Source organism: Staurois parvus, unplaced genomic scaffold (genome assembly GCF_062004578.1).
Source record: "Staurois parvus isolate SC_StPar_1 unplaced genomic scaffold, SC_StPar_1.0 ptg000020l, whole genome shotgun sequence".
Classification (NCBI taxonomy): domain Eukaryota; kingdom Metazoa; phylum Chordata; class Amphibia; order Anura; family Ranidae; genus Staurois; species Staurois parvus.
Window position 1 is genome coordinate 6,303,753 of NW_028317816.1, and position 22,475 is coordinate 6,326,227.

At 44.5% G+C, this 22,475-nt stretch overlaps 16 non-coding genes across 16 annotated transcripts; 8 read left to right on the plus strand and 8 right to left on the minus strand.

Moving 5' to 3' along the window:
- Positions 1-80: 80 nt before the first annotated feature.
- On the minus strand, positions 81-154 carry TRNAT-AGU (transfer RNA threonine (anticodon AGU)). The gene has a single exon. It is a non-coding gene; the product is annotated as a tRNA-Thr (tRNA).
- Positions 155-1,841: 1,687 nt separating this feature from the next.
- TRNAT-AGU (transfer RNA threonine (anticodon AGU)) lies at positions 1,842-1,915 on the minus strand. Its single transcript has one exon. It is a non-coding gene; the product is annotated as a tRNA-Thr (tRNA).
- Positions 1,916-3,308: 1,393 nt separating this feature from the next.
- Positions 3,309-3,390, plus strand: TRNAS-GCU (transfer RNA serine (anticodon GCU)). Its single transcript has one exon. It is a non-coding gene; the product is annotated as a tRNA-Ser (tRNA).
- Positions 3,391-3,602: 212 nt separating this feature from the next.
- Positions 3,603-3,676, minus strand: TRNAT-AGU (transfer RNA threonine (anticodon AGU)). The gene has a single exon. It is a non-coding gene; the product is annotated as a tRNA-Thr (tRNA).
- A 1,393-nt stretch (positions 3,677-5,069) lies between these two features.
- TRNAS-GCU (transfer RNA serine (anticodon GCU)) lies at positions 5,070-5,151 on the plus strand. The gene has a single exon. It is a non-coding gene; the product is annotated as a tRNA-Ser (tRNA).
- Positions 5,152-6,830: 1,679 nt separating this feature from the next.
- On the plus strand, positions 6,831-6,912 carry TRNAS-GCU (transfer RNA serine (anticodon GCU)). Its single transcript has one exon. It is a non-coding gene; the product is annotated as a tRNA-Ser (tRNA).
- A 1,679-nt stretch (positions 6,913-8,591) lies between these two features.
- On the plus strand, positions 8,592-8,673 carry TRNAS-GCU (transfer RNA serine (anticodon GCU)). Its single transcript has one exon. It is a non-coding gene; the product is annotated as a tRNA-Ser (tRNA).
- Positions 8,674-8,885: 212 nt separating this feature from the next.
- Positions 8,886-8,959, minus strand: TRNAT-AGU (transfer RNA threonine (anticodon AGU)). Its single transcript has one exon. It is a non-coding gene; the product is annotated as a tRNA-Thr (tRNA).
- Positions 8,960-10,352: 1,393 nt separating this feature from the next.
- On the plus strand, positions 10,353-10,434 carry TRNAS-GCU (transfer RNA serine (anticodon GCU)). Its single transcript has one exon. It is a non-coding gene; the product is annotated as a tRNA-Ser (tRNA).
- Positions 10,435-10,646: 212 nt separating this feature from the next.
- Positions 10,647-10,720, minus strand: TRNAT-AGU (transfer RNA threonine (anticodon AGU)). Its single transcript has one exon. It is a non-coding gene; the product is annotated as a tRNA-Thr (tRNA).
- Positions 10,721-12,407: 1,687 nt separating this feature from the next.
- Positions 12,408-12,481, minus strand: TRNAT-AGU (transfer RNA threonine (anticodon AGU)). The gene has a single exon. It is a non-coding gene; the product is annotated as a tRNA-Thr (tRNA).
- A 1,393-nt stretch (positions 12,482-13,874) lies between these two features.
- On the plus strand, positions 13,875-13,956 carry TRNAS-GCU (transfer RNA serine (anticodon GCU)). Its single transcript has one exon. It is a non-coding gene; the product is annotated as a tRNA-Ser (tRNA).
- Positions 13,957-14,167: 211 nt separating this feature from the next.
- On the minus strand, positions 14,168-14,241 carry TRNAT-AGU (transfer RNA threonine (anticodon AGU)). Its single transcript has one exon. It is a non-coding gene; the product is annotated as a tRNA-Thr (tRNA).
- A 1,393-nt stretch (positions 14,242-15,634) lies between these two features.
- Positions 15,635-15,716, plus strand: TRNAS-GCU (transfer RNA serine (anticodon GCU)). The gene has a single exon. It is a non-coding gene; the product is annotated as a tRNA-Ser (tRNA).
- A 1,679-nt stretch (positions 15,717-17,395) lies between these two features.
- Positions 17,396-17,477, plus strand: TRNAS-GCU (transfer RNA serine (anticodon GCU)). The gene has a single exon. It is a non-coding gene; the product is annotated as a tRNA-Ser (tRNA).
- Positions 17,478-19,450: 1,973 nt separating this feature from the next.
- Positions 19,451-19,524, minus strand: TRNAT-AGU (transfer RNA threonine (anticodon AGU)). Its single transcript has one exon. It is a non-coding gene; the product is annotated as a tRNA-Thr (tRNA).
- Positions 19,525-22,475: the final 2,951 nt, after the last annotated feature.

Sequence of the window (22,475 nt, forward strand, 5' to 3'; positions counted from 1 at the left end):
CCTAAACCATGCCATTGCGGCACAAAGCTCCCGAGGCCACTCTTAAAACCTTTTCAAGGGCTTAATCTGCAGCCAAAGAAAGGCGCTGCTGAGAGTCGAACTCAGGATCTCCTGTTTACTAGACAGGCGCTTTAACCAACTAAGCCACAGCACCACACCCGGACACTGTGCTCGTGCCAAAGGCAGACTTGTGTCAGCACAGGCACAGAACAGTTGTGAGGAACTTCTTGACAAATGTTACGCACATCAAGCTTCAAAATCTCTAACGCAGCATGAAAGGCAGAGGAGGAGATAGCAAAGGAGACTATGCAACGTCCTTTTGAACTCATCACTCCTCCAAAAGTTGTTGTTTTTTTCTTTTTCTTCTTTTTTCATTGCTTATTTTTCTTAGCTGTTTGGTGCCAAGAAAAACCAGCTTACGAGTAGCTTGAAAACTTTCCAGCTTTGTACATTGCTTCATTTTTGCTAAAAGGTTTAAGAGCCAAGGCTACAACTCAGATATCTCTTGTGAAGTCAAGAGGTAACAGTGGGCCAATCCCACCTAATCTTATTTTAAACAGGCAGAGTCTGTGCTCTAGAATCAAACAATGGACCGAAAATAAAAGAAGGTGGGAAAAACCAATTTGCCCATCTTTTGGCTTCCACTCCCGTGAAGATGAAATGCATGCGGGCAAAAAGATTTGGGGAAGGAAACTATCTGCATCTTGCTTCAGACCGTTTCTTACGCTTCTAACTTTTCATTTGTCCCTTGGAAGACAGCAGGCAGACATCCTCCTGTTTTTGGAAGAACACAGAGTCCTTGATCTAGAGCTAATCAACAGGCTGAAAATGAACAAAGATGGGGAAGAAAAATAGGAACGCTGCCATTTTTCATACATCCTCCACCCTTGACGTTTGAATTCATGATCGCCAAGAGGAGTTTGTGAATATGACTATTTGTGGAAAGACATCCTGCATGTGTCTTTTAACCAAATGAATCATTGCCCGAGGTGAAGTCAAAGGGAACAGATACTGAAGCGGTGACAAGAGTTTTGGGACCCCAACCACAGTCAAACACTTTGCATTCATGTAAAAATGCCAGCCAGGTAGGAGAAAAGTGTAGACTTGAAATTGATGGTTGAGCTACATCTCTGAATGTCCTGGCAAAAGAGTGGCTCCATCCAGGCGAATTTCTCTTGACGCGGGCACAGTTCATCATCTAGAGCCAATAAAAAAGGAACAGCAGAAAGTGAAAAAAAAAGATGGGGAATACATGACATTTTGCACCTGTTGACGCTTCCTAATTCCATGCCGTTAGACTGCGTGTCTGCAGCAAAGTTGGTGAGCATTACTACTTGTGACTTGCTTTACACCCTTGATTGCATTTGTAACATTTGATTATACCCTTGGCAGAAAAGGAAGAATGAAGCTTTTGTCACAATGAATTGACAGCACGGAAGCAAGGTGCTCTATTAGGAGGTGAGAAACGGCATCCTGCTTGTGTCTTTTCCTCAAGTTTCTGCTTGTGACATGCAGCTCCCAAAATCAAAGCTCGCAAGCTTGCTGTGGATGAGGTGGCCGAGTGGTTAAGGCGATGGACTGCTAATCCATTGTGCTCTGCATGCATGGGTTCGAATCCCATCCTCATTGAGCCCTTCGTCTAAAGGTGCACTGTTTTGTGCTTGCCGTGGACACCAGGCTGGCATAACCTAGGCTAAAAGGTCCAGCAAACTCGCAGGGCTTTGAAGAGATCAGCTGGAAGCATCAAGAGCAGGGCTGCTGCCTAAACCATGCCATTGCGGCACAAAGCTCCCGAGGCCACTCTTAAAACCTTTTCAAGGGCTTAATCTGCAGCCAAAGAAAGGCGCTGCTGAGAGTCGAACTCAGGATCTCCTGTTTACTAGACAGGCGCTTTAACCAACTAAGCCACAGCACCACACCCGGACCCTGTGCTCGTGCCAAAGGCAGACTTGTGTCAGCACAGGCACAGAACAGTTGTGAGGAACTTCTTGACAAATGTTACGCACATCAAGCTTCAAAATCTCTAACGCAGCATGAAAGGCAGAGGAGGAGATAGCAAAGGAGACTATGCAACGTCCTTTTGAACTCATCACTCCTCCAAAAGTTGTTGTTTTTTTCTTTTTCTTCTTTTTTCATTGCTTATTTTTCTTAGCTGTTTGGTGCCAAGAAAAACCAGCTTACGAGTAGCTTGAAAACTTTCCAGCTTTGTACATTGCTTCATTTTTGCTAAAAGGTTTAAGAGCCAAGGCTACAACTCAGATATCTCTTGTGAAGTCAAGAGGTAACAGTGGGCCAATCCCACCTAATCTTATTTTAAACAGGCAGAGTCTGTGCTCTAGAATCAAACAATGGACCGAAAATAAAAGAAGGTGGGAAAAACCAATTTGCCCATCTTTTGGCTTCCACTCCCGTGAAGATGAAATGCATGCGGGCAAAAAGATTTGGGGAAGGAAACTATCTGCATCTTGCTTCAGACCGTTTCTTACGCTTCTAACTTTTCATTTGTCCCTTGGAAGACAGCAGGCAGACATCCTCCTGTTTTTGGAAGAACAAAGAGTCCTTGATCTAGAGCTAATCAACAGGCTGAAAATGAACAAAGATGGGGAAGAAAAATAGGAACGCTGCCATTTTTCATACATCCTCCACCCTTGACGTTTGAATTCATGATCGCCAAGAGGAGTTTGTGAATATGACTATTTGTGGAAAGACATCCTGCATGTGTCTTTTAACCAAATGAATCATTGCCCGAGGTGAAGTCAAAGGGAACAGATACTGAAGCGGTGACAAGAGTTTTGGGACCCCAACCACAGTCAAACACTTTGCATTCATGTAAAAATGCCAGCCAGGTAGGAGAAAAGTGTAGACTTGAAATTGATGGTTGAGCTACATCTCTGAATGTCCTGGCAAAAGAGTGGCTCCATCCAGGCGAATTTCTCTTGACGCGGGCACAGTTCATCATCTAGAGCCAATAAAAAAGGAACAGCAGAAAGTGAAAAAAAAAGATGGGGAATACATGACATTTTGCACCTGTTGACGCTTCCTAATTCCATGCCGTTAGACTGCGTGTCTGCAGCAAAGTTGGTGAGCATTACTACTTGTGACTTGCTTTACACCCTTGATTGCATTTGTAACATTTGATTATACCCTTGGCAGAAAAGGAAGAATGAAGCTTTTGTCACAATGAATTGACAGCACGGAAGCAAGGTGCTCTATTAGGAGGTGAGAAACGGCATCCTGCTTGTGTCTTTTCCTCAAGTTTCTGCTTGTGACATGCAGCTCCCAAAATCAAAGCTCGCAAGCTTGCTGTGGATGAGGTGGCCGAGTGGTTAAGGCGATGGACTGCTAATCCATTGTGCTCTGCATGCATGGGTTCGAATCCCATCCTCATCGAGCCCTTCGTCTAAAGGTGCACTGTTTTGTGCTTGCCGTGGACACCAGGCTGGCATAACCTAGGCTAAAAGGTCCAGCAAACTCGCAGGGCTTTGAAGAGATCAGCTGGAAGCATCAAGAGCAGGGCTGCTGCCTAAACCATGCCATTGCGGCACAAAGCTCCCGAGGCCACTCTTAAAACCTTTTCAAGGGCTTAATCTGCAGCCAAAGAAAGGCGCTGCTGAGAGTCGAACTCAGGATCTCCTGTTTACTAGACAGGCGCTTTAACCAACTAAGCCACAGCACCACACCCGGACACTGTGCTCGTGCCAAAGGCAGACTTGTGTCAGCACAGGCACAGAACAGTTGTGAGGAACTTCTTGACAAATGTTACGCACATCAAGCTTCAAAATCTCTAACGCAGCATGAAAGGCAGAGGAGGAGATAGCAAAGGAGACTATGCAACGTCCTTTTGAACTCATCACTCCTCCAAAAGTTGTTGTTTTTTTCTTTTTCTTCTTTTTTCATTGCTTATTTTTCTTAGCTGTTTGGTGCCAAGAAAAACCAGCTTACGAGTAGCTTGAAAACTTTCCAGCTTTGTACATTGCTTCATTTTTGCTAAAAGGTTTAAGAGCCAAGGCTACAACTCAGATATCTCTTGTGAAGTCAAGAGGTAACAGTGGGCCAATCCCACCTAATCTTATTTTAAACAGGCAGAGTCTGTACTCTAGAATCAAACAATGGACCGAAAATAAAAGAAGGTGGGAAAAACCAATTTGCCCATCTTTTGGCTTCCACTCCCGTGAAGATGAAATGCATGCGGGCAAAAAGATTTGGGGAAGGAAACTATCTGCATCTTGCTTCAGACCGTTTCTTACGCTTCTAACTTTTCATTTGTCCCTTGGAAGACAGCAGGCAGACATCCTCCTGTTTTTGGAAGAACACAGAGTCCTTGATCTAGAGCTAATCAACAGGCTGAAAATGAACAAAGATGGGGAAGAAAAATAGGAACGCTGCCATTTTTCATACATCCTCCACCCTTGACGTTTGAATTCATGATCGCCAAGAGGAGTTTGTGAATATGACTATTTGTGGAAAGACATCCTGCATGTGTCTTTTAACCAAATGAATCATTGCCCGAGGTGAAGTCAAAGGGAACAGATACTGAAGCGGTGACAAGAGTTTTGGGACCCCAACCACAGTCAAACACTTTGCATTCATGTAAAAATGCCAGCCAGGTAGGAGAAAAGTGTAGACTTGAAATTGATGGTTGAGCTACATCTCTGAATGTCCTGGCAAAAGAGTGGCTCCATCCAGGCGAATTTCTCTTGACGCGGGCACAGTTCATCATCTAGAGCCAATAAAAAAGGAACAGCAGAAAGTGAAAAAAAAAGATGGGGAATACATGACATTTTGCACCTGTTGACGCTTCCTAATTCCATACCGTTAGACTGCGTGTCTGCAGCAAAGTTGGTGAGCATTACTACTTGTGACTTGCTTTACACCCTTGATTGCATTTGTAACATTTGATTATACCCTTGGCAGAAAAGGAAGAATGAAGCTTTTGTCACAATGAATTGACAGCACGGAAGCAAGGTGCTCTATTAGGAGGTGAGAAACGGCATCCTGCTTGTGTCTTTTCCTCAAGTTTCTGCTTGTGACATGCAGCTCCCAAAATCAAAGCTCGCAAGCTTGCTGTGGATGAGGTGGCCGAGTGGTTAAGGCGATGGACTGCTAATCCATTGTGCTCTGCATGCATGGGTTCGAATCCCATCCTCATCGAGCCCTTCGTCTAAAGGTGCACTGTTTTGTGCTTGCCGTGGACACCAGGCTGGCATAACCTAGGCTAAAAGGTCCAGCAAACTCGCAGGGCTTTGAAGAGATCAGCTGGAAGCATCAAGAGCAGGGCTGCTGCCTAAACCATGCCATTGCGGCACAAAGCTCCCGAGGCCACTCTTAAAACCTTTTCAAGGGCTTAATCTGCAGCCAAAGAAAGGCGCTGCTGAGAGTCAAACTCAGGATCTCCTGTTTACTAGACAGGCGCTTTAACCAACTAAGCCACAGCACCACACCCGGACACTGTGCTTGTGCCAAAGGCAGACTTGTGTCAGCACAGGCACAGAACAGTTGTGAGGAACTTCTTGACAAATGTTACGCACATCAAGCTTCAAAATCTCTAATGCAGCATGAAAGGCAGAGGAGGAGATAGCAAAGGAGACTATGCAACGTCCTTTTGAACTCATCACTCCTCCAAAAGTTGTTGTTTTTTTCTTTTTCTTCTTTTTTCATTGCTTATTTTTCTTAGCTGTTTGGTGCCAAGAAAAACCAGCTTACGAGTAGCTTGAAAACTTTCCAGCTTTGTACATTGCTTCATTTTTGCTAAAAGGTTTAAGAGCCAAGGCTACAACTCAGATATCTCTTGTGAAGTCAAGAGGTAACAGTGGGCCAATCCTACCTAATCTTATTTTAAACAGGCAGAGTCTGTGCTCTAGAATCAAACAATGGACCGAAAATAAAAGAAGGTGGGAAAAACCAATTTGCCCATCTTTTGGCTTCCACTCCTGTGAAGATGAAATGCATGCGGGCAAAAAGATTTGGGGAAGGAAACTATCTGCATCTTGCTTCAGACCGTTTCTTACGCTTCTAACTTTTCATTTGTCCCTTGGAAGACAGCAGGCAGACATCCTCCTGTTATTGGAAGAACACAGAGTCCTTGATCTAGAGCTAATCAACAGGCTGAAAATGAACAAAGATGGGGAAGAAAAATAGGAACGCTGCCATTTTTCATACATCCTCCACCCTTGACGTTTGAATTCATGATCGCCAAGAGGAGTTTGTGAATATGACTATTTGTGGAAAGACATCCTGCATGTGTCTTTTAACCAAATGAATCATTGCCCGAGGTGAAGTCAAAGGGAACAGATACTGAAGCGGTGACAAGAGTTTTGGGACCCCAACCACAGTCAAACACTTTGCATTCATGTAAAAATGCCAGCCAGGTAGGAGAAAAGTGTAGACTTGAAATTGATGGTTGAGCTACATCTCTGAATGTCCTGGCAAAAGAGTGGCTCCATCCAGGCGAATTTCTCTTGACGCGGGCACAGTTCATCATCTAGAGCCAATAAAAAAGGAACAGCAGAAAGTGAAAAAAAAAGATGGGGAATACATGACATTTTGCACCTGTTGACGCTTCCTAATTCCATGCCGTTAGACTGCGTGTCTGCAGCAAAGTTGGTGAGCATTACTACTTGTGACTTGCTTTACACCCTTGATTGCATTTGTAACATTTGATTATTCCCTTGGCAGAAAAGGAAGAATGAAGCTTTTGTCACAATGAATTGACAGCACGGAAGCAAGGTGCTCTATTAGGAGGTGAGAAACGGCATCCTGCTTGTGTCTTTTCCTCAAGTTTCTGCTTGTGACATGCAGCTCCCAAAATCAAAGCTCGCAAGCTTGCTGTGGATGAGGTGGCCGAGTGGTTAAGGCGATGGACTGCTAATCCATTGTGCTCTGCATGCATGGGTTCGAATCCCATCCTCATCGAGCCCTTCGTCTAAAGGTGCACTGTTTTTTGCTTGCCGTGGACACCAGGCTGGCATAACCTAGGCTAAAAGGTCCAGCAAACTCGCAGGGCTTTGAAGAGATCAGCTGGAAGCATCAAGAGCAGGGCTGCTGCCTAAACCATGCCATTGTGGCAAAAAGCTCCCGAGGCCACTCTTAAAACCTTTTCAAAGGCTTAATCTGCAGCCAAAGAAAGGCGCTGCTGAGAGTCGAACTCGGGATCTCCTGTTTACTAGAGAGGCGCTTTAACCAACTAAGCCACAGCACCACACCCAGACGCTGTGCTCGTGCCAAAGGCAGACTTGTGTCAGCACAGGCACAGAACAGTTGTGAGGAACTTCTTGACAAATGTTACGCACATCAAGCTTCAAAATCTCTAACGCAGCATGAAAGGCAGAGGAGGAGATAGCAAAGGAGACTATGCAACGTCCTTTTGAACTCATCACTCCTCCAAAAGTTGTTGTTTTTTTCTTTTTCTTCTTTTTTCATTGCTTATTTTTCTTAGCTGTTTGGTGCCAAGAAAAACCAGCTTACGAGTAGCTTGAAAACTTTCCAGCTTTGTACATTGCTTCATTTTTGCTAAAAGGTTTAAGAGCCAAGGCTACAACTCAGATATCTCTTGTGAAGTCAAGAGGTAACAGTGGGCCAATCCCACCTAATCTTATTTTAAACAGGCAGAGTCTGTGCTCTAGAATCAAACAATGGACCGAAAATAAAAGAAGGTGGGAAAAACCAATTTGCCCATCTTTTGGCTTCCACTCCCGTGAAGATGAAATGCATGCGGGCAAAAAGATTTGGGGAAGGAAACTATCTGCATCTTGCTTCAGACCGTTTCTTACGCTTCTAACTTTTCATTTGTCCCTTGGAAGACAGCAGGCAGACATCCTCCTGTTTTTGGAAGAACACAGAGTCCTTGATCTAGAGCTAATCAACAGGCTGAAAATGAACAAAGATGGGGAAGAAAAATAGGAACGCTGCCATTTTTCATACATCCTCCACCCTTGACGTTTGAATTCATGATCGCCAAGAGGAGTTTGTGAATATGACTATTTGTGGAAAGACATCCTGCATGTGTCTTTTAACCAAATGAATCATTGCCCGAGGTGAAGTCAAAGGGAACAGATACTGAAGCGGTGACAAGAGTTTTGGGACCCCAACCACAGTCAAACACTTTGCATTCATGTAAAAATGCCAGCCAGGTAGGAGAAAAGTGTAGACTTGAAATTGATGGTTGAGCTACATCTCTGAATGTCCTGGCAAAAGAGTGGCTCCATCCAGGCGAATTTCTCTTGACGCGGGCACAGTTCATCATCTAGAGCCAATAAAAAAGGAACAGCAGAAAGTGAAAAAAAAAGATGGGGAATACATGACATTTTGCACCTGTTGACGCTTCCTAATTCCATGCCGTTAGACTGCGTGTCTGCAGCAAAGTTGGTGAGCATTACTACTTGTGACTTGCTTTACACCCTTGATTGCATTTGTAACATTTGATTATACCCTTGGCAGAAAAGGAAGAATGAAGCTTTTGTCACAATGAATTGACAGCACGGAAGCAAGGTGCTCTATTAGGAGGTGAGAAACGGCATCCTGCTTGTGTCTTTTCCTCAAGTTTCTGCTTGTGACATGCAGCTCCCAAAATCAAAGCTCGCAAGCTTGCTGTGGATGAGGTGGCCGAGTGGTTAAGGCGATGGACTGCTAATCCATTGTGCTCTGCATGCATGGGTTCGAATCCCATCCTCATCGAGCCCTTCGTCTAAAGGTGCACTGTTTTGTGCTTGCCGTGGACACCAGGCTGGCATAACCTAGGCTAAAAGGTCCAGCAAACTCGCAGGGCTTTGAAGAGATCAGCTGGAAGCATCAAGAGCAGGGCTGCTGCCTAAACCATGCCATTGCGGCACAAAGCTCCCGAGGCCACTCTTAAAACCTTTTCAAGGGCTTAATCTGCAGCCAAAGAAAGGCGCTGCTGAGAGTCGAACTCAGGATCTCCTGTTTACTAGACAGGCGCTTTAACCAACTAAGCCACAGCACCACACCCGGACACTGTGCTCGTGCCAAAGGCAGACTTGTGTCAGCACAGGCACAGAACAGTTGTGAGGAACTTCTTGACAAATGTTACGCACATCAAGCTTCAAAATCTCTAACGCAGCATGAAAGGCAGAGGAGGAGATAGCAAAGGAGACTATGCAACGTCCTTTTGAACTCATCACTCCTCCAAAAGTTGTTGTTTTTTTCTTTTTCTTCTTTTTTCATTGCTTATTTTTCTTAGCTGTTTGGTGCCAAGAAAAACCAGCTTACGAGTAGCTTGAAAACTTTCCAGCTTTGTACATTGCTTCATTTTTGCTAAAAGGTTTAAGAGCCAAGGCTACAACTCAGATATCTCTTGTGAAGTCAAGAGGTAACAGTGGGCCAATCCCACCTAATCTTATTTTAAACAGGCAGAGTCTGTGCTCTAGAATCAAACAATGGACCGAAAATAAAAGAAGGTGGGAAAAACCAATTTGCCCATCTTTTGGCTTCCACTCCCGTGAAGATGAAATGCATGCGGGCAAAAAGATTTGGGGAAGGAAACTATCTGCATCTTGCTTCAGACCGTTTCTTACGCTTCTAACTTTTCATTTGTCCCTTGGAAGACAGCAGGCAGACATCCTCCTGTTTTTGGAAGAACACAGAGTCCTTGATCTAGAGCTAATCAACAGGCTGAAAATGAACAAAGATGGGGAAGAAAAATAGGAACGCTGCCATTTTTCATACATCCTCCACCCTTGACGTTTGAATTCATGATCGCCAAGAGGAGTTTGTGAATATGACTATTTGTGGAAAGACATCCTGCATGTGTCTTTTAACCAAATGAATCATTGCCCGAGGTGAAGTCAAAGGGAACAGATACTGAAGCGGTGACAAGAGTTTTGGGACCCCAACCACAGTCAAACACTTTGCATTCATGTAAAAATGCCAGCCAGGTAGGAGAAAAGTGTAGACTTGAAATTGATGGTTGAGCTACATCTCTGAATGTCCTGGCAAAAGAGTGGCTCCATCCAGGCGAATTTCTCTTGACGCGGGCACAGTTCATCATCTAGAGCCAATAAAAAAGGAACAGCAGAAAGTGAAAAAAAAAGATGGGGAATACATGACATTTTGCACCTGTTGACGCTTCCTAATTCCATGCCGTTAGACTGCGTGTCTGCAGCAAAGTTGGTGAGCATTACTACTTGTGACTTGCTTTACACCCTTGATTGCATTTGTAACATTTGATTATACCCTTGGCAGAAAAGGAAGAATGAAGCTTTTGTCACAATGAATTGACAGCACGGAAGCAAGGTGCTCTATTAGGAGGTGAGAAACGGCATCCTGCTTGTGTCTTTTCCTCAAGTTTCTGCTTGTGACATGCAGCTCCCAAAATCAAAGCTCGCAAGCTTGCTGTGGATGAGGTGGCCGAGTGGTTAAGGCGATGGACTGCTAATCCATTGTGCTCTGCATGCATGGGTTCGAATCCCATCCTCATCGAGCCCTTCGTCTAAAGGTGCACTGTTTTGTGCTTGCCGTGGACACCAGGCTGGCATAACCTAGGCTAAAAGGTCCAGCAAACTCGCAGGGCTTTGAAGAGATCAGCTGGAAGCATCAAGAGCAGGGCTGCTGCCTAAACCATGCCATTGCGGCACAAAGCTCCCGAGGCCACTCTTAAAACCTTTTCAAGGGCTTAATCTGCAGCCAAAGAAAGGCGCTGCTGAGAGTCGAACTCAGGATCTCCTGTTTACTAGACAGGCGCTTTAACCAACTAAGCCACAGCACCACACCCGGACACTGTGCTCGTGCCAAAGGCAGACTTGTGTCAGCACAGGCACAGAACAGTTGTGAGGAACTTCTTGACAAATGTTACGCACATCAAGCTTCAAAATCTCTAACGCAGCATGAAAGGCAGAGGAGGAGATAGCAAAGGAGACTATGCAACGTCCTTTTGAACTCATCACTCCTCCAAAAGTTGTTGTTTTTTTCTTTTTCTTCTTTTTTCATTGCTTATTTTTCTTAGCTGTTTGGTGCCAAGAAAAACCAGCTTACGAGTAGCTTGAAAACTTTCCAGCTTTGTACATTGCTTCATTTTTGCTAAAAGGTTTAAGAGCCAAGGCTACAACTCAGATATCTCTTGTGAAGTCAAGAGGTAACAGTGGGCCAATCCCACCTAATCTTATTTTAAACAGGCAGAGTCTGTGCTCTAGAATCAAACAATGGACCGAAAATAAAAGAAGGTGGGAAAAACCAATTTGCCCATCTTTTGGCTTCCACTCCCGTGAAGATGAAATGCATGCGGGCAAAAAGATTTGGGGAAGGAAACTATCTGCATCTTGCTTCAGACCGTTTCTTACGCTTCTAACTTTTCATTTGTCCCTTGGAAGACAGCAGGCAGACATCCTCCTGTTTTTGGAAGAACACAGAGTCCTTGATCTAGAGCTAATCAACAGGCTGAAAATGAACAAAGATGGGGAAGAAAAATAGGAACGCTGCCATTTTTCATACATCCTCCACCCTTGACGTTTGAATTCATGATCGCCAAGAGGAGTTTGTGAATATGACTATTTGTGGAAAGACATCCTGCATGTGTCTTTTAACCAAATGAATCATTGCCCGAGGTGAAGTCAAAGGGAACAGATACTGAAGCGGTGACAAGAGTTTTGGGACCCCAACCACAGTCAAACACTTTGCATTCATGTAAAAATGCCAGCCAGGTAGGAGAAAAGTGTAGACTTGAAATTGATGGTTGAGCTACATCTCTGAATGTCCTGGCAAAAGAGTGGCTCCATCCAGGCGAATTTCTCTTGACGCGGGCACAGTTCATCATCTAGAGCCAATAAAAAAGGAACAGCAGAAAGTGAAAAAAAAAGATGGGGAATACATGACATTTTGCACCTGTTGACGCTTCCTAATTCCATGCCGTTAGACTGCGTGTCTGCAGCAAAGTTGGTGAGCATTACTACTTGTGACTTGCTTTACACCCTTGATTGCATTTGTAACATTTGATTATACCCTTGGCAGAAAAGGAAGAATGAAGCTTTTGTCACAATGAATTGACAGCACGGAAGCAAGGTGCTCTATTAGGAGGTGAGAAACGGCATCCTGCTTGTGTCTTTTCCTCAAGTTTCTGCTTGTGACATGCAGCTCCCAAAATCAAAGCTCGCAAGCTTGCTGTGGATGAGGTGGCCGAGTGGTTAAGGCGATGGACTGCTAATCCATTGTGCTCTGCATGCATGGGTTCGAATCCCATCCTCATTGAGCCCTTCGTCTAAAGGTGCACTGTTTTGTGCTTGCCGTGGACACCAGGCTGGCATAACCTAGGCTAAAAGGTCCAGCAAACTCGCAGGGCTTTGAAGAGATCAGCTGGAAGCATCAAGAGCAGGGCTGCTGCCTAAACCATGCCATTGCGGCACAAAGCTCCCGAGGCCACTCTTAAAACCTTTTCAAGGGCTTAATCTGCAGCCAAAGAAAGGCGCTGCTGAGAGTCGAACTCAGGATCTCCTGTTTACTAGACAGGCGCTTTAACCAACTAAGCCACAGCACCACACCCGGACCCTGTGCTCGTGCCAAAGGCAGACTTGTGTCAGCACAGGCACAGAACAGTTGTGAGGAACTTCTTGACAAATGTTACGCACATCAAGCTTCAAAATCTCTAACGCAGCATGAAAGGCAGAGGAGGAGATAGCAAAGGAGACTATGCAACGTCCTTTTGAACTCATCACTCCTCCAAAAGTTGTTGTTTTTTTCTTTTTCTTCTTTTTTCATTGCTTATTTTTCTTAGCTGTTTGGTGCCAAGAAAAACCAGCTTACGAGTAGCTTGAAAACTTTCCAGCTTTGTACATTGCTTCATTTTTGCTAAAAGGTTTAAGAGCCAAGGCTACAACTCAGATATCTCTTGTGAAGTCAAGAGGTAACAGTGGGCCAATCCCACCTAATCTTATTTTAAACAGGCAGAGTCTGTGCTCTAGAATCAAACAATGGACCGAAAATAAAAGAAGGTGGGAAAAACCAATTTGCCCATCTTTTGGCTTCCACTCCCGTGAAGATGAAATGCATGCGGGCAAAAAGATTTGGGGAAGGAAACTATCTGCATCTTGCTTCAGACCGTTTCTTACGCTTCTAACTTTTCATTTGTCCCTTGGAAGACAGCAGGCAGACATCCTCCTGTTTTTGGAAGAACACAGAGTCCTTGATCTAGAGCTAATCAACAGGCTGAAAATGAACAAAGATGGGGAAGAAAAATAGGAACGCTGCCATTTTTCATACATCCTCCACCCTTGACGTTTGAATTCATGATCGCCAAGAGGAGTTTGTGAATATGACTATTTGTGGAAAGACATCCTGCATGTGTCTTTTAACCAAATGAATCATTGCCCGAGGTGAAGTCAAAGGGAACAGATACTGAAGCGGTGACAAGAGTTTTGGGACCCCAACCACAGTCAAACACTTTGCATTCATGTAAAAATGCCAGCCAGGTAGGAGAAAAGTGTAGACTTGAAATTGATGGTTGAGCTACATCTCTGAATGTCCTGGCAAAAGAGTGGCTCCATCCAGGCGAATTTCTCTTGACGCGGGCACAGTTCATCATCTAGAGCCAATAAAAAAGGAACAGCAGAAAGTGAAAAAAAAAGATGGGGAATACATGACATTTTGCACCTGTTGACGCTTCCTAATTCCATGCCGTTAGACTGCGTGTCTGCAGCAAAGTTGGTGAGCATTACTACTTGTGACTTGCTTTACACCCTTGATTGCATTTGTAACATTTGATTATACCCTTGGCAGAAAAGGAAGAATGAAGCTTTTGTCACAATGAATTGACAGCACGGAAGCAAGGTGCTCTATTAGGAGGTGAGAAACGGCATCCTGCTTGTGTCTTTTCCTCAAGTTTCTGCTTGTGACATGCAGCTCCCAAAATCAAAGCTCGCAAGCTTGCTGTGGATGAGGTGGCCGAGTGGTTAAGGCGATGGACTGCTAATCCATTGTGCTCTGCATGCATGGGTTCGAATCCCATCCTCATCGAGCCCTTCGTCTAAAGGTGCACTGTTTTGTGCTTGCCGTGGACACCAGGCTGGCATAACCTAGGCTAAAAGGTCCAGCAAACTCGCAGGGCTTTGAAGAGATCAGCTGGAAGCATCAAGAGCAGGGCTGCTGCCTAAACCATGCCATTGTGGCAAAAGCTCCCGAGGCCACTCTTAAAACCTTTTCAAAGGCTTAATCTGCAGCCAAAGAAAGGCACTGCTGAGAGTCGAACTCAGGATCTCCTGTTTACTAGACAGGCGCTTTAACCAACTAAGCCACAGCACCACACCCGGACACTGTGCTCGTGCCAAAGGCAGACTTGTGTCAGCACAGGCACAGAACAGTTGTGAGGAACTTCTTGACAAATGTTACGCACATCAAGCTTCAAAATCTCTAACGCAGCATGAAAGGCAGAGGAGGAGATAGCAAAGGAGACTATGCAACGTCCTTTTGAACTCATCACTCCTCCAAAAGTTGTTGTTTTTTTCTTTTTCTTCTTTTTTCATTGCTTATTTTTCTTAGCTGTTTGGTGCCAAGAAAAACCAGCTTACGAGTAGCTTGAAAACTTTCCAGCTTTGTACATTGCTTCATTTTTGCTAAAAGGTTTAAGAGCCAAGGCTACAACTCAGATATCTCTTGTGAAGTCAAGAGGTAACAGTGGGCCAATCCCACCTAATCTTATTTTAAACAGGCAGAGTCTGTGCTCTAGAATCAAACAATGGACCGAAAATAAAAGAAGGTGGGAAAAACCAATTTGCCCATCTTTTGGCTTCCACTCCCGTGAAGATGAAATGCATGCGGGCAAAAAGATTTGGGGAAGGAAACTATCTGCATCTTGCTTCAGACCGTTTCTTACGCTTCTAACTTTTCATTTGTCCCTTGGAAGACAGCAGGCAGACATCCTCCTGTTTTTGGAAGAACACAGAGTCCTTGATCTAGAGCTAATCAACAGGCTGAAAATGAACAAAGATGGGGAAGAAAAATAGGAACGCTGCCATTTTTCATACATCCTCCACCCTTGACGTTTGAATTCATGATCGCCAAGAGGAGTTTGTGAATATGACTATTTGTGGAAAGACATCCTGCATGTGTCTTTTAACCAAATGAATCATTGCCCGAGGTGAAGTCAAAGGGAACAGATACTGAAGCGGTGACAAGAGTTTTGGGACCCCAACCACAGTCAAACACTTTGCATTCATGTAAAAATGCCAGCCAGGTAGGAGAAAAGTGTAGACTTGAAATTGATGGTTGAGCTACATCTCTGAATGTCCTGGCAAAAGAGTGGCTCCATCCAGGCGAATTTCTCTTGACGCGGGCACAGTTCATCATCTAGAGCCAATAAAAAAGGAACAGCAGAAAGTGAAAAAAAAAGATGGGGAATACATGACATTTTGCACCTGTTGACGCTTCCTAATTCCATGCCGTTAGACTGCGTGTCTGCAGCAAAGTTGGTGAGCATTACTACTTGTGACTTGCTTTACACCCTTGATTGCATTTGTAACATTTGATTATACCCTTGGCAGAAAAGGAAGAATGAAGCTTTTGTCACAATGAATTGACAGCACGGAAGCAAGGTGCTCTATTAGGAGGTGAGAAACGGCATCCTGCTTGTGTCTTTTCCTCAAGTTTCTGCTTGTGACATGCAGCTCCCAAAATCAAAGCTCGCAAGCTTGCTGTGGATGAGGTGGCCGAGTGGTTAAGGCGATGGACTGCTAATCCATTGTGCTCTGCATGCATGGGTTCGAATCCCATCCTCATCGAGCCCTTCGTCTAAAGGTGCACTGTTTTGTGCTTGCCGTGGACACCAGGCTGGCATAACCTAGGCTAAAAGGTCCAGCAAACTCGCAGGGCTTTGAAGAGATCAGCTGGAAGCATCAAGAGCAGGGCTGCTGCCTAAACCATGCCATTGCGGCACAAAGCTCCCGAGGCCACTCTTAAAACCTTTTCAAGGGCTTAATCTGCAGCCAAAGAAAGGCGCTGCTGAGAGTCAAACTCAGGATCTCCTGTTTACTAGACAGGCGCTTTAACCAACTAAGCCACAGCACCACACCCGGACACTGTGCTCGTGCCAAAGGCAGACTTGTGTCAGCACAGGCACAGAACAGTTGTGAGGAACTTCTTGACAAATGTTACGCACATCAAGCTTCAAAATCTCTAACGCAGCATGAAAGGCAGAGGAGGAGATAGCAAAGGAGACTATGCAACGTCCTTTTGAACTCATCACTCCTCCAAAAGTTGTTGTTTTTTTCTTTTTCTTCTTTTTTCATTGCTTATTTTTCTTAGCTGTTTGGTGCCAAGAAAAACCAGCTTACGAGTAGCTTGAAAACTTTCCAGCTTTGTACATTGCTTCATTTTTGCTAAAAGGTTTAAGAGCCAAGGCTACAACTCAGATATCTCTTGTGAAGTCAAGAGGTAACAGTGGGCCAATCCCACCTAATCTTATTTTAAACAGGCAGAGTCTGTGCTCTAGAATCAAACAATGGACCGAAAATAAAAGAAGGTGGGAAAAACCAATTTGCCCATCTTTTGGCTTCCACTCCCGTGAAGATGAAATGCATGCGGGCAAAAAGATTTGGGGAAGGAAACTATCTGCATCTTGCTTCAGACCGTTTCTTACGCTTCTAACTTTTCATTTGTCCCTTGGAAGACAGCAGGCAGACATCCTCCTGTTTTTGGAAGAACACAGAGTCCTTGATCTAGAGCTAATCAACAGGCTGAAAATGAACAAAGATGGGGAAGAAAAATAGGAACGCTGCCATTTTTCATACATCCTCCACCCTTGACGTTTGAATTCATGATCGCCAAGAGGAGTTTGTGAATATGACTATTTGTGGAAAGACATCCTGCATGTGTCTTTTAACCAAATGAATCATTGCCCGAGGTGAAGTCAAAGGGAACAGATACTGAAGCGGTGACAAGAGTTTTGGGACCCCAACCACAGTCAAACACTTTGCATTCATGTAAAAATGCCAGCCAGGTAGGAGAAAAGTGTAGACTTGAAATTGATGGTTGAGCTACATCTCTGAATGTCCTGGCAAAAGAGTGGCTCCATCCAGGCGAATTTCTCTTGACGCGGGCACAGTTCATCATCTAGAGCCAATAAAAAAGGAACAGCAGAAAGTGAAAAAAAAAGATGGGGAATACATGACATTTTGCACCTGTTGACGCTTCCTAATTCCATGCCGTTAGACTGCGTGTCTGCAGCAAAGTTGGTGAGCATTACTACTTGTGACTTGCTTTACACCCTTGATTGCATTTGTAACATTTGATTATACCCTTGGCAGAAAAGGAAGAATGAAGCTTTTGTCACAATGAATTGACAGCACGGAAGCAAGGTGCTCTATTAGGAGGTGAGAAACGGCATCCTGCTTGTGTCTTTTCCTCAAGTTTCTGCTTGTGACATGCAGCTCCCAAAATCAAAGCTCGCAAGCTTGCTGTGGATGAGGTGGCCGAGTGGTTAAGGCGATGGACTGCTAATCCATTGTGCTCTGCATGCATGGGTTCGAATCCCATCCTCATCGAGCCCTTCGTCTAAAGGTGCACTGTTTTGTGCTTGCCGTGGACACCAGGCTGGCATAACCTAGGCTAAAAGGTCCAGCAAACTCGCAGGGCTTTGAAGAGATCAGCTGGAAGCATCAAGAGCAGGGCTGCTGCCTAAACCATGCCATTGCGGCACAAAGCTCCCGAGGCCACTCTTAAAACCTTTTCAAGGGCTTAATCTGCAGCCAAAGAAAGGCGCTGCTGAGAGTCAAACTCAGGATCTCCTGTTTACTAGACAGGCGCTTTAACCAACTAAGCCACAGCACCACACCCGGACACTGTGCTCGTGCCAAAGGCAGACTTGTGTCAGCACAGGCACAGAACAGTTGTGAGGAACTTCTTGACAAATGTTACGCACATCAAGCTTCAAAATCTCTAACGCAGCATGAAAGGCAGAGGAGGAGATAGCAAAGGAGACTATGCAACGTCCTTTTGAACTCATCACTCCTCCAAAAGTTGTTGTTTTTTTCTTTTTCTTCTTTTTTCATTGCTTATTTTTCTTAGCTGTTTGGTGCCAAGAAAAACCAGCTTACGAGTAGCTTGAAAACTTTCCAGCTTTGTACATTGCTTCATTTTTGCCAAAAGGTTTAAGAGCCAAGGCTACAACTCAGATATCTCTTGTGAAGTCAAGAGGTAACAGTGGGCCAATCCCACCTAATCTTATTTTAAACAGGCAGAGTCTGTGCTCTAGAATCAAACAATGGACCGAAAATAAAAGAAGGTGGGAAAAGCCAATTTGCCCATCTTTTGGCTTCCACTCCTGTGAAGATGAAATGCATGCGGGCAAAAAGATTTGGGGAAGGAAACTATCTGCATCTTGCTTCAGACCGTTTCTTACGCTTCTAACTTTTCATTTGTCCCTTGGAAGACAGCAGGCAGACATCCTCCTGTTTTTGGAAGAACACAGAGTCCTTGATCTAGAGCTAATCAACAGGCTGAAAATGAACAAAGATGGGGAAGAAAAATAGGAACGCTGCCATTTTTCATACATCCTCCACCCTTGACGTTTGAATTCATGATCGCCAAGAGGAGTTTGTGAATATGACTATTTGTGGAAAGACATCCTGCATGTGTCTTTTAACCAAATGAATCATTGCCCGAGGTGAAGTCAAAGGGAACAGATACTGAAGCGGTGACAAGAGTTTTGGGACCCCAACCACAGTCAAACACTTTGCATTCATGTAAAAATGCCAGCCAGGTAGGAGAAAAGTGTAGACTTGAAATTGATGGTTGAGCTACATCTCTGAATGTCCTGGCAAAAGAGTGGCTCCATCCAGGCGAATTTCTCTTGACGCGGGCACAGTTCATCATCTAGAGCCAATAAAAAAGGAACAGCAGAAAGTGAAAAAAAAAGATGGGGAATACATGACATTTTGCACCTGTTGACGCTTCCTAATTCCATGCCGTTAGACTGCGTGTCTGCAGCAAAGTTGGTGAGCATTACTACTTGTGACTTGCTTTACACCCTTGATTGCATTTGTAACATTTGATTATACCCTTGGCAGAAAAGGAAGAATGAAGCTTTTGTCACAATGAATTGACAGCACGGAAGCAAGGTGCTCTATTAGGAGGTGAGAAACGGCATCCTGCTTGTGTCTTTTCCTCAAGTTTCTGCTTGTGACATGCAGCTCCCAAAATCAAAGCTCGCAAGCTTGCTGTGGATGAGGTGGCCGAGTGGTTAAGGCGATGGACTGCTAATCCATTGTGCTCTGCATGCATGGGTTCAAATCCCATCCTCATCGAGCCCTTCGTCTAAAGGTGCACTGTTTTGTGCTTGCCGTGGACACCAGGCTGGCATAACCTAGGCTAAAAGGTCCAGCAAACTCGCAGGGCTTTGAAGAGATCAGCTGGAAGCATCAAGAGCAGGGCTGCTGCCTAAACCATGCCATTGTGGCAAAAAGCTCCCGAGGCCACTCTTAAAACCTTTTCAAAGGCTTAATCTGCAGCCAAAGAAAGGCACTGCTGAGAGTCGAACTCAGGATCTCCTGTTTACTAGACAGGCGCTTTAACCAACTAAGCCACAGCACCACACCCAGACACTGTGCTCGTGCCAAAGGCAGACTTGTGTCAGCACAGGCACAGAACAGTTGTGAGGAACTTCTTGACAAATGTTACGCACATCAAGCTTCAAAATCTCTAACGCAGCATGAAAGGCAGAGGAGGAGATAGCAAAGGAGACTATGCAACGTCCTTTTGAACTCATCACTCCTCCAAAAGTTGTTGTTTTTTTCTTTTTCTTCTTTTTTCATTGCTTATTTTTCTTAGCTGTTTGGTGCCAAGAAAAACCAGCTTACGAGTAGCTTGAAAACTTTCCAGCTTTGTACATTGCTTCATTTTTGCTAAAAGGTTTAAGAGCCAAGGCTACAACTCAGATATCTCTTGTGAAGTCAAGAGGTAACAGTGGGCCAATCCCACCTAATCTTATTTTAAACAGGCAGAGTCTGTGCTCTAGAATCAAACAATGGACCGAAAATAAAAGAAGGTGGGAAAAACCAATTTGCCCATCTTTTGGCTTCCACTCCCGTGAAGATGAAATGCATGCGGGCAAAAAGATTTGGGGAAGGAAACTATCTGCATCTTGCTTCAGACCGTTTCTTACGCTTCTAACTTTTCATTTGTCCCTTGGAAGACAGCAGGCAGACATCCTCCTGTTTTTGGAAGAACACAGAGTCCTTGATCTAGAGCTAATCAACAGGCTGAAAATGAACAAAGATGGGGAAGAAAAATAGGAACGCTGCCATTTTTCATACATCCTCCACCCTTGACGTTTGAATTCATGATCGCCAAGAGGAGTTTGTGAATATGACTATTTGTGGAAAGACATCCTGCATGTGTCTTTTAACCAAATGAATCATTGCCCGAGGTGAAGTCAAAGGGAACAGATACTGAAGCGGTGACAAGAGTTTTGGGACCCCAACCACAGTCAAACACTTTGCATTCATGTAAAAATGCCAGCCAGGTAGGAGAAAAGTGTAGACTTGAAATTGATGGTTGAGCTACATCTCTGAATGTCCTGGCAAAAGAGTGGCTCCATCCAGGCGAATTTCTCTTGACGCGGGCACAGTTCATCATCTAGAGCCAATAAAAAAGGAACAGCAGAAAGTGAAAAAAAAAGATGGGGAATACATGACATTTTGCACCTGTTGACGCTTCCTAATTCCATGCCGTTAGACTGCGTGTCTGCAGCAAAGTTGGTGAGCATTACTACTTGTGACTTGCTTTACACCCTTGATTGCATTTGTAACATTTGATTATACCCTTGGCAGAAAAGGAAGAATGAAGCTTTTGTCACAATGAATTGACAGCACGGAAGCAAGGTGCTCTATTAGGAGGTGAGAAACGGCATCCTGCTTGTGTCTTTTCCTCAAGTTTCTGCTTGTGACATGCAGCTCCCAAAATCAAAGCTCGCAAGCTTGCTGTGGATGAGGTGGCCGAGTGGTTAAGGCGATGGACTGCTAATCCATTGTGCTCTGCATGCATGGGTTCGAATCCCATTCTCATCGAGCCCTTCGTCTAAAGGTGCACTGTTTTGTGCTTGCCGTGGACACCAGGCTGGCATAACCTAGGCTAAAAGGTCCAGCAAACTCGCAGGGCTTTGAAGAGATCAGCTGGAAGCATCAAGAGCAGGGCTGCTGCCTAAACCATGCCATTGCGGCACAAAGCTCCCGAGGCCACTCTTAAAACCTTTTCAAGGGCTTAATCTGCAGCCAAAGAAAGGCGCTGCTGAGAGTCAAACTCAGGATCTCCTGTTTACTAGACAGGCGCTTTAACCAACTAAGCCACAGCACCACACCCGGACACTGTGCTCGTGCCAAAGGCAGACTTGTGTCAGCACAGGCACAGAACAGTTGTGAGGAACTTCTTGACAAATGTTACGCACATCAAGCTTCAAAATCTCTAACGCAGCATGAAAGGCAGAGGAGGAGATAGCAAAGGAGACTATGCAACGTCCTTTTGAACTCATCACTCCTCCAAAAGTTGTTGTTTTTTTCTTTTTCTTCTTTTTTCATTGCTTATTTTTCTTAGCTGTTTGGTGCCAAGAAAAACCAGCTTACGAGTAGCTTGAAAACTTTCCAGCTTTGTACATTGCTTCATTTTTGCTAAAAGGTTTAAGAGCCAAGGCTACAACTCAGATATCTCTTGTGAAGTCAAGAGGTAACAGTGGGCCAATCCCACCTAATCTTATTTTAAACAGGCAGAGTCTGTGCTCTAGAATCAAACAATGGACCGAAAATAAAAGAAGGTGGGAAAAACCAATTTGCCCATCTTTTGGCTTCCACTCCCGTGAAGATGAAATGCATGCGGGCAAAAAGATTTGGGGAAGGAAACTATCTGAATCTTGCTTCAGACCGTTTCTTACGCTTCTAACTTTTCATTTGTCCCTTGGAAGACAGCAGGCAGACATCCTCCTGTTTTTGGAAGAACACAGAGTCCTTGATCTAGAGCTAATCAACAGGCTGAAAATGAACAAAGATGGGGAAGAAAAATAGGAACGCTGCCATTTTTCATACATCCTCCACCCTTGACGTTTGAATTCATGATCGCCAAGAGGAGTTTGTGAATATGACTATTTGTGGAAAGACATCCTGCATGTGTCTTTTAACCAAATGAATCATTGCCCGAGGTGAAGTCAAAGGGAACAGATACTGAAGCGGTGACAAGAGTTTTGGGACCCCAACCACAGTCAAACACTTTGCATTCATGTAAAAATGCCAGCCAGGTAGGAGAAAAGTGTAGACTTGAAATTGATGGTTGAGCTACATCTCTGAATGTCCTGGCAAAAGAGTGGCTCCATCCAGGCGAATTTCTCTTGACGTGGGCACAGTTCATCATCTAGAGCCAATAAAAAAGGAACAGCAGAAAGTGAAAAAAAAAGATGGGGAATACAGGACATTTTGCACCTGTTGACGCTTCCTAATTCCATGCCGTTAGACTGCGTGTCTGCAGCAAAGTTGGTGAGCATTACTACTTGTGACTTG